Consider the following 11,252-nt stretch of genomic DNA (forward strand, 5'->3'; position numbering starts at 1 on the left):
TATTTAAGGGCCCACAGTCTTCTCAGGGTCCCAAAGTATTAGTACATCATACTTAAAACTCATACTGTCTTTTTAAGTCTAATAGTGACAAAGAATTATCACTGTTGTATTTAGAGAAAAGAAGCACAGAAAATTTATGACTGTAGTCTGCATATGTTCCTAAATGTTATTTCATTTAAAAGCTTATGTTGTCCTACACCAAAAAGTAAACTACGATTCATTCATTCAACAAGTATTTATTGAATCCCTGCAGTATTCCAAGCATTGCTATAGGAGCTTGGGATACTTCTGGAAGAAAAACAGAAAATGTTGTGTCTTCCTGGAATTTATGTTCTACTAAGAGGAAACAGATGATAATCAACAAAATTAACATATGAATATTCCGAGGGTGTATTTGAAGGTGGCCAGACCTACAGAGAAAACAGAGCATGAGGACAGTGGCTTGAGTTCCATCTGTGCCAGATCTAGAGTTCCAGGCAGAATGAATATTGATTGAAGAAATGAATAAAGCAATAAGATATATTGCTTTATAATATATATTGAAGAGATATAATTTGGCTACACAGTGTATATTTGGCTTTTAAAGTTTTGTGGTTTGATTTTTAGGACTGTTTTCCTTTCCCTTTTTCTTTCTTTCTTTCTTTTTTTTAATCACTGCAGCTATACAAAGGCTTTAGCCTCTGCCCACTTCCTGATCAAGTCCATTGTTTCAGGAGAGATTGAGTATATTGGTTAAGCACAATATTCTCTGGAACCAGACTGTATGGACCCATATGCCAGCTTGGCTACTCATTTCTTAAAACTTTAATTATATTTATCATTATTTATAACAAATTTTAATTGCACCATTTTATTTGATTAAAATGAGGTATTTTGTTGTGAAGACCTCCCTGCTACAGATAACTTTGATGTTTCTCAACATCGTTATGATAATTCCCTAGGGCTCTTCTATTCAGTTAACACTAATTATGTGTTAGTTGGTTGAGAGAAACTGTTTTAAGGGTATTAAGTAATGATGTGCCCACCAAAGATGGACTCTAACGATCCTTCTCCAATGCCTATAGGAAACGTGACATCTAGATCCTATTCAGGATTCACATCTTTGTCATCAGGGACTGTCTCATTCATATCCCACATCCTCAGGACCTTACACAGTAGCTGGCACATACACATCTGCAGAACATGTTTGACAAGTTATTGTTCAGTGACAATAATCAGTTACATTTGTGAAAAGCACTTGGTAACATATGATTGGACATTCTGGTTAGAATATCTTTAGGCTGTTTGAGGTTGGCCCATTTTATCTGGCTCCCTTTGGGACAACAAAAGTTTGCATGGGAGAGGACCATACATCCTGTGGCTTGTAGCAGTTCAGGGACATGTGTGGCTACTTTAAACATCAGCCAGCCTGAGGGGAAATGAAGAGAGCAACTCTTTTCTTTGGGAAGTGCTTTTGAAATACTCCCAGGCCTTACTTTGTGAGCTGGTTTTGCATTTCCGTGTTTTGTTATATTCTCTTATTTCTTTTTTCTGTTGGTTCTGTTTTAAAAGTAAAACAAGAATAAGGTTTCTTAAGACACCTCACTCAAACAGTAACTTATTAGCAATGAGACAAAGATATCAGGAAATGGCAAGCTCTTTTGCTGTTTATTTCCCTCACTATGGATGGAAAGAGTATGTCTCAGTTACCATGGATACCAAGTCTTTGAAATAATGGAATCCTTTCAACAATCCAGTTCAGTTAGCTGGCTTTTCCCTTGAATATATCTAGCCAGCACACTTTTTAATACAAAAAATATATCCCATATAAAGAAATAGTATGTTAATTTTGTCTCCAATTTTGTCCTGCAGCTTTCTTTTTTCTGAAATCTCTTTTCTATGCCAGAAAAGATGACATTGGGAGAGAAACTCCATCTCTGGTTTTCCTTCTAAGAGGGACTGGCTTACTTAGTTCCACACAATTATATAGAAGTGTTACAACATAATTGACTCACTTGTGATGTTTAGATTTATTTCACTTGATCTTCAAAACCCAAGTTAATTATAAAAAGTATATAATCATCTTCTCAACATGTCTTTGCTTAATTGAATCAGATTTCCTTAAAATAGAATCTCTATATGATGTATAATTTTGAAGACAGAATCAAGTTAATTGTTGTGTAGGAAAAAATAACCACAAATTCTTCAAAAGAATATTCAAAAAGTGACAACTTATAGTTCAAGGGTGTAAGAAAAATCTGTTCCTGTGTGTAAAAGTCTACTTTTTGCTAAGAGCATACATTTTTTTCAAGTTTAACTTGCTAGTTAAATTATCATTCATCTATTTTTCAGAGTCATAATTTTAGTGAACTTATAAGAACATAGCCATTTTTTAACTCCTGCTTTGGTCTCTCATTACTAATTCTGACTTGTATCTTTTTAGAGAGAGGTTGGATATAATTTGAAAATTCTTTGCAACAACATTTTTTTCTGGACTGTTTTGCTGGAGGCTGCCATGTTGGAGATGAAAGGGTCACCTGGGCCACAGGGTCAGGATTTTAGTCCTTACCCTGTATCCACTTGTGTGGCTTCAGATGAATCATTTAACCTCTCAGGTCTGAACTTCATCATTTGAAAATCAAAGGACAGGTTATTTTCTAATGGCTCTTAGCATCCTAAAATATCTACATTGCTTTGCAATCTATTTACATCTTCAATTAATACCTAGCATCGAGGTTAGAATGTGTTTTAAACAGGCTTACTGAGTTCAAAACCAAATAGAAAGAAAGCTTTAGAACTGAAAGCCTGCCAGAAACTATTTCCATCCTAAACTGAATTCAAGTAATTTTACATTTCTGGTAGAAAATAGGAATAAGAGCATTTCAAAACCTTTATTGTTGGTGATACATTCTCCACATGTAAAGAACATATGTAAAAGTAATCCTGCCTAATACTAGCATTTATCCTTTATTCCTTTAGTACATACAGACATTTTGTTAAGTGTTTGTGTGGTTCAGCTCACCAATCCCCATAGAAAACTATGAGACAGGTATTATTATGTCCATTTTACTGGACATGATAAAGAGTAAACAGGTGAGTGTTTTATTGTAAGTGAAACAACCAATAAGTGTCAGAGCCAGTACTTGAATTCCTGCTGCTGATATTGTATGTCCAGAACATATAAACACTATAAATCACAGGCTGTGTGTGTGTGTGTGTGTGTGTGTTATACATTCTTTACATGTGTAAACACAATCCTCTTCATACTTGATCTCAGTGAAAGGCATTCTACCACCACTGCCCAGGGTGGAAAACTGGAAAGCATGTTTAATACCTCCCTTTCACTCACTTCACCCATCACGCATGCCACCTCCCACTATGTCCTATCAATGTAGTAAATCTATCTCAAAGAGAATGCACCAGTCAGAGTCCCAAAGCAAACCTCATATACTCTATGGAACTATTCATCATAATGTGGAAAACTCAAGATAATCTAAAAGTGATGAAACGCTGAGAGACTAGCAATAGCAGATGCTATTATCATCTGTTGTGGGTTGAATTGTTCCCCCCTAAAAGATATTTTGGAGTTCTGACCCTCAGCACCTTTCAGTGTGACCTTATGTAGAGAGAGGTTCTTCACTGAGGTAATCAAGTTAAATTAAAATCATTAGGGTTGCTGGGCGTGGTGGTGCATGCCTTTAATCCCAGCACTCGGGAAGCTGAGACAGGAGAATTGCTATGAGTTTGAGACCAGCCTGGGCTACATAGTGAGTTCCAGGTCAGTCTCAACTACCTGTCTCAAACAAACAAACAAACAAACAAAATCATTAGGATAGAGCCCAATCCACTATGACTTGTGTCTCACAAATAGGGGAAATTTGGACACATAGACACACTCATAACCAAAGAGAAGGCCATGTGAACACAAAGACAGAGACAAGGTGGATGCTTCTGTAGGCTAAGGAATTCCGAAGAGTGCCAGCTCACCTCAAGAAGCCTGGGTAGTAACATAGAACAAGTTCTCCTTCACAGCTCTTAGGAGGAACCAACCCAATCGACACCTTGATCTCAGGCTTCTAGTCCCAGAACTGGCTGTTGAAGGAGCTACTTCACAGGAACTGGGACCACAAGGAACATATTTTTTTTTTCCTGAAAAAAAATTTTTTTTTTGGTACCGGGGATAGAACTCAGGTCTTTGTGCTTGTGAGGCAGGCCACCAAATCGCTGAGCTAAATCCCCAGCCCTTTTTCTGAACTTTTTTTAATCAACTACTTTTTTAGTTTCAGAGTTAGAGTTTACACAGGATACAATAGATGCTTGATTCTTTACTAGTTTTCAGAATAATGGCTTATTTTCCTAACAACCTCCCAAACTAGCAAATTCTTTTCTATGTCTTTATGAATGCATAGAGTTTTAACATATTTGATGTATTACAGTTCATTGTAGGTTATTTTAGTTAGCTTTCTATTGCTGTAACAAATACCTCAGATGATCAGTTTAGAAAGAGGAAGGGCTTATTTCGGCTCACAGTTTTGGAGTTTTCAGTCAATGGTTGATTGGCCTGTTGCCTTTTGGGACTGTAGCAAGGCACATGGTTCACTATGGTAGGAGCTTGTGTTAGAGAAAGCTGCTTACCTCATCATGGCTGGAAAACAAGAGCGGAACAGGGGCTGAGGTCCCAATATCCCTTCAAGGGTATGTTTCCAATGACCTAAATTCCTCCCAGTAGGTCCCATCTCTAAAAGACTTCACTAACTCTTAATGTCACCATGAGTTGGGAACTAAGCCTTTATCATATGACCCTTAGGGGGACATCTAGGCAAACCACAAGACAGACATTATCATTTTCTTGCTTAAATTATCTCAATTTTGGCCCAAAGGAGCCTCTTCAGCTTCTTTTGTCATTTTCATAAACCCCCAGAGGCCTCTGACAGCTTTCTCACTCTCTGGTATGATAAGATACCTAGACTTACCTCGAAAATTTCTTTTCCTAGGCCGAGTATTAGACATTCCCCCACAGATCTCTGTCTGGTTCTTTTTAATAGAGAACGATAGACCATAATGTGATCATTTACTGACTTTTGGTGATATTCATCTTGATTTTTTTTTTTTTTTTGGCAAAGGTAATCTCTTTAGGTGTTTTCTGGTGTGAGAGCACTGGTGGAGCTTGGGCCTTTGTGATTTTTCCCTATGAATTTGAAGAGTACACAGCCTGCTCCTTCCATGTAGGGCCTGATTTACTATCATTGCTTGTTTTTTCTTGCTGGGACCAGTAGGATAGGTCAGGAAAACAGAAGTTTCTTTCAGTGTTATGGGTATGACAGATTTTAATAAGAAGATAGTATTGACTGAATTGTCTCCCTCCCTTTTTATGTTAAAGTCCTAACTCTCAAGTGATAGTATAAGTAAGTCATTTGGGAGGTAACTATGTTTAGATGAAGTCAGAAGGATGAGTCCCTCATGATGTAATTAGTGTCCCTATAAAAAGAGACACGAGAGAGCTTGTGTCTTTTCTTTCTATTCACATGTACAAGTAAACGCCATGTGATAATACAATGAGAAGACAGTCTTTTCCAGAAACTGAGTTGGCTAGCCCTTGAGCTGAAGCATGGTTTAGTTGGAAATATGTTTTAGAGATGTGGTAGGAAAAGGGAGGAGAGAAATAAGAGATGTTTATATGTTCAAGGGTGCATATTCTTTTGTAATAACAAAGTGATAGGAGCTTTGTACATTTGAATAAACTAAGTGTTCTGCAGAGAAACTGCTGGAGAGGAAAACACAGTGCTGGATTTGGGAATTGGAGAAGTTCATGGATATTTCTCTTTTTTGAAGAAACTTTACCCTCCCTTCCCCACTGCCACTTTAAAAAAAAAAATTTTTTATTAAATAATTGAATTTATTGGTACATTCTAGGTATACAATACAGTTACATTCATTGTTGGGATCTTGTACCTCTACATGACAGGTCTTGGATCTCATTTTTTCCCCTTGTCCCTGCCCTCCCTTCACCCCCTCCTCCCCTCCCCATCCACAAACACTTTATTTCCATCTTTTCACATTCTCACATTTTTTTCTTTTCCCTAATTACCTTTCCCCTACCCATCCCACCTTCCCTACACCTTTAGCCCCTTGCTTCCCATTTCACAATGTCAGTTATCTCATTAGGATTTTATGTACTATTACAGTTTACTTACACCAGAGAAACTATTCGGTATTTACACATGTGTGACTTATGTATTTTACTTAGGAGTATATCCTCAATATGTATCCATTTTCCTATGAATGAATCTAATTTCTCATTCTTTATGGCTGAGTAATATTCCATTTTATAGAAAAAAATCACATCTTCTTTATCTGCCACTTTTGATATTCTAGTTTGTGTCACCAAATGTAACTCCAGAGAATCAAGAAGGAGGAACTGATCTAGGGGAGTCTTCTGGTTTTGGGCTTCTCAAAAGATGACCTTTTATTGCAGTCAATTTCTACAATAGCTTCTGCAACCATAAGTCAGAACTCTTTCTATATGATTTTTGAAAAGCTATATGTAGATTTACTGAGTAAGAGATTGATCCAGACCTATAAAACTTCACCATTAAAGAATGAGACCTAGGCTGGGAATTTAGCTCAGTGGTTCCACCACCTGCCTCACAAGTGCAAGGTCCACACAGTTCAATCCCCGGTACCAAAAAAAGAAAAAAAAAGAGAGAGACCTAGAGATTAATTATGGTCCTCAGCAATTGAAAATACTCTACAGTGAAAAAAAAGCCTATGGCATCATGGAGATGGAAAGAAAGGAGAGAATCATAGGGTTAAGCAAAGGACACAATATTCAGGGCCTTTTAGAACCTAAGAGAAAGTTTGGATTTTTGTTGTACGTGCAGTGGGTTTTAAATAAGAGAGCAGTATGATCTGATTTATACTTTGAGTAGATCTTTCTGGCTGCTATTTGTAGAATGTGAAAAAGATACCAGTCAGGAGCTTATTGAAGCTGTACAAATGAAGGTTTAGCATGTCCTCACCTGGAGTTTTAATGAGGAAAATGGAGAGAATTGGTTGGATACAGAATGTCCTTTTAGGATACTGTCAAGACTTCCCCATGGGCCAGACATGGGGATAAGGGAAAGGGAGAAATGAAATGAGTGTAACTTCCAGTTCCTGTCTAGAGGAATAAGGTGGGTGGTAGTGCCAGAACAGAGGTTAAGATGGGGAAGGTTGAGGGAGAAAATATTTGGGAGGAAAAATGAAGATTTCTCTCTTAGCTATCATAGGTTTGAGAGGCCTATGAGATATCCAAGTGCAAATAATGTTGAAATAGCTCTGACTGGACTTTCTGGTTCCAGTGCTGGCTCTAATTCCCTCTTCTTTTGCTCCTCCATTCTCTTCTATAAGCCATGACCTTACTAATCCTCCTCAAGCCTGGCTGGGATCATGCAGCTCCGTGTTTTAAAATACTCAGCATGCCCTTATGAACCTCAGAATCATACAGATCTCAATCTGGTTTTCATCCATTAACTTATGCTCTGAACATCACCTTCCAGCTTTGTCTTTTATTGTCACTACCCTATACCTACTATATAGTTCAGCAAAACTAGACAATTTCCTATTTACCAAACATAATTTATACATCCCTGCTTCTGTGCCTTTGCTCAAGCTTTTCCCTCAGCCGGGGATGTTCTTCCTCCCATATTTTTCAATTGATCTTGTATTTCAAAATTTATTTCTATTGATGGTAGTTGTTCAAATGAGATTGCTGTTTCTGTCATTTTACAATGCATTGCTTAGCTCTTACACACTCTGCTGAGTGTTTATAGTCACCGATTTGTTTACTCACCATCCACTCAGTTTAACAGGAAACACCATGAGGACACAGGCCACGTCCTATTTATTCCTTTGCTGTTGAGTCTTGTTCAATAAAAACACAAAATTGATATTTATTGATAACATACAGTACCTGTAGGCCCAGCACTTGGGAAGCTGAAGTGGGAGGATTGTTTTAGCCCAGGATTTTGAGGTCCACCAGAGCAATGTAATGAGACCACATCTCAAAAAATTAGTATTTGTGAATTGAAATAAATAAAATTACCCTTTGATTCAGTAATATATTTGCAGAAGAGAAATATGGTATAACCCAGCCAAACAACCAGTTATACAAGTTTTTAGGATTATGAGCAAAACAAATAGCAAGTTTACAAGCAGGTGTTAAGGACTGATTTTTTTAAATCCTGAAGATAGTAGGTTAGTGCCAGAAAAATAATTCATACCTTGAAAGACATGGGCTTAGAAGAGTCCAAACCTCCCTAGTCCCCACAGGCTACCGTAACTGTTCTGAATAATAACTCTTCTGAATTATTCACTTAGTACTGTTGGTTTATTACTACTACTTCAGTGAGAGGCCTTATGTTGGCCTCTGAAAGAGTCTTCAGGACCCTGGTAATTTTGACAGTCACATGCTGTGTGGCACATCATTGCATCAATTAGAAAACATATCTGATAATGAGAAAGATTAATTAGCACTTGGACATTTTGTAATGTACATGGTAAAGTATCATCCAAAACATTTAAAAAGCCAACTCACAGCTATGGGAATTTGTACAGTTATAATCTGTTAGGAAAAAAATATCCCAAGTGTATTCCAGGTTGTAGTTAGTCAGGGTACAAGGGAAGCAAAAGTTGGAAAAGTACAGATGAAGCACCTGAGATTCCAGCAGGACGCAGTGAGAGTTCAGGATATAGTTGTCCTGTAAGGTAGTGTAGTAAGTGGTCCTGAAAAAATTTTAAATCAAACTAGAATCAAGAGCATTTATGTTCAAATGGGAAGGGGAACAACAGAGGGGGGAGGGAGAAGGAGAGGAAAAGGATAAGAAAAGTGGATAGGAGGACAAAATGGGAACAAAGCTTTTGTAAATAAGGAAGGAAAGAAGGGGTGAAGGGAGGGTAGGGAGAAAAAAGATAAATCAATATATATTATGTGTAGGTACAAGTTCCCTATGATGAATATTATTATGTATATCAGAAGTGTACCAGTAAAATTAAATTAAAAACAAGAACATCAGTAGTGTCATATGGAACTGAATGCTTTCTAAAAATCCTATCAGTTGATAAGGAGTCACATTGCTCAGCCATTTTTTTCTGAAAAAATAAAAACTTTTAAAGTATTTTAGGAAACTCCACTAGATTTAGATATTTTTAAACAGCTTTTGGATGATTAATTTAAAATTCATATTTGATTTTGGAAGAAGCAAGATGTTTCTGATCTAAAAGAAAGCAGCATTGTAAAGTGTTCATTCCTGTGTAAGAGAAACCTGTCCCAGTCCACCCTCTCGTCTGTGCAAGGAGAATGTAGATGAGACGAGTCATTTTATTTTCATGACTGTTTCACTTTGGGTGTGTGGATTCCTCTTTCTTTATTTGCCTTTGAATCGTGAAATAGTCTTTCTTATTGACGTTAGCTGTTGCAGCAATAACAACCTACAGAGCCCTCACTGCAGAGAAACTGTAGATCATTGAGTTAAGAGCTCTGAAAGGCAGAGTTGGATTCTTATCCTAACTCCACTGACTTCCCTGAGTCTTAGATATTTCATCTGTCAAGAAGGGATATTAATAATACCAACATCACAGTATCAAATGAAATACTAAGTATGAAAAGGCTACACAAAGCAAAGCACTAAACGTATATTATTGCAACACCAGTAAAATGAGAATAAATACCTTGTTTCTGTGAATTTTCAGTGAGGTGGCATGTAATACGCCTGGTTCAGGACCTCATACTTAGTACAGGCTCAAAAGAGATCAAAAGTTAACATGGACAAAGTGAAACAAACTGGAGATGGGAGATGGAGAAATGTTGAAACAACAGCCACCACCACAACACGAGGTTTTCAATCCATCTACAAACAGAGCTTCTGTTCAGGATGTCCATGGGAAAACACATGGGTGCACGTATGTATACGCAGCAGGTTGCTTAGACTTCAGGCTGAACTTGTAAGAAAAGAGGCTAAAAGGGGAAAGCGAAATCTGGACCTTAAATTCTCCACAATCTCTCATTTTCTTCCCCCCCGCTTATTTTACGAATTCAGTTTGTTTTCACAAAAATACAGTTGGTAAAATATTTGTAGGATTCTGATTCAGAGGTTAAATGCTCTTTGAATACCTTGTGTGAAATGAACATATCTTTTTCTTTTTTTAAAAAGGAGCTAATAGGTTATGTAAATGATAAATCATGTAAAACAGTAAAGGCTGAAAGGCTCGATTTTTGTTTAAGGCCGATTGGGATTCCCCCCTGGAGTGCATGAAATTAAAATGTGTGCACAAAACCAAGTGATTGCTTCAGAATGCCTTTTTAGTGGTGCTTGTCTCTGTGAAGGCTTAGTGCCGCCAACAGGAAGCAAGGTGGAACAATTCAGGTGGTGAAAGATGGATTCAAAGAGGATGTTGATACAGAAGAAATATTGGCAGTTCGGCCATCATCAGTTGCAGGTAGCAGAATCGGTTAGCTTAGGCATGGCAGGGGTTGGTGAGAAGGATATCACCGAAGTAACCTGGGGATGCTCCGTGCAGGCACAGTGCAAGTATCCCCAGTATGACTAGCTCACTAATCACCATCATAAGCAACATGGCCACCCACAGGCCCTGTGTGTTGCAATATGGCTGCTAGAAGCCTAAAGTCTTTCAGCTCCTGTTCCTTTAAGTACCATGGCAGTTTGTGGCTTCAGGAAAGTTTTGCTTGAAAAATGTCATTTTCTTTCACTCCTAAAGATACAGATGGCCAAAAGGGCTTGAAGAAAAGGGAAAAAAAATTGAACTGTGGACAATCTCTCATTTTCTGAGGAATGATAGAGATGAGAGATGCATATTATTGCCTTTCCCAAAAAGTGACTCTTTTTGAAAATCCTGGCAGCCGTGGAAGAGTACACATAGGACTTGATGGAACCACTTAAGTAATGCACGTGGTTTAAGAGAGATGGGAAAAACATGAAATGTTGAAAGAATAGAATGATTAAGGAGAAGAAGCAATTGATCCTGAAGAATAGCAACTATAATTATAGACTGGAAATCTGCCGGCATTTTTCTCATTCTTTTCTAGAATGAAAAATGACTTCTAATTACAAAAGCTATATATGTTGATTATAGAAAAAGCAGAAATATAGATAAGCAAAAATTTTACAAAATAAATATTATTTCTTATTTTTATGACCTAAAGTTAATCACTTTGTCAGCTTGCTGTGTTTTTTTAGATATAACGATGCATGCAAGTGTGCAAGCTGTCCACAAAA

At 37.4% G+C, this 11,252-nt stretch overlaps 1 long non-coding RNA gene across 1 annotated transcript; it reads left to right on the plus strand.

The window, feature by feature from the left end:
* Positions 1–9,538: 9,538 nt before the first annotated feature.
* On the plus strand, positions 9,539–10,766 carry LOC104849440. Its single transcript, XR_776749.2, has 2 exons — positions 9,539–9,918; positions 10,735–10,766. It is a non-coding gene; the product is annotated as an uncharacterized LOC104849440 (long non-coding RNA).
* Positions 10,767–11,252: the final 486 nt, after the last annotated feature.

The sequence above is a fragment of the Fukomys damarensis genome, unplaced genomic scaffold (assembly GCF_012274545.1).
Source record: "Fukomys damarensis isolate Sample0158 unplaced genomic scaffold, DMR_v1.0_HiC HiC_scaffold_31, whole genome shotgun sequence".
NCBI lineage: Eukaryota > Metazoa > Chordata > Mammalia > Rodentia > Bathyergidae > Fukomys > Fukomys damarensis.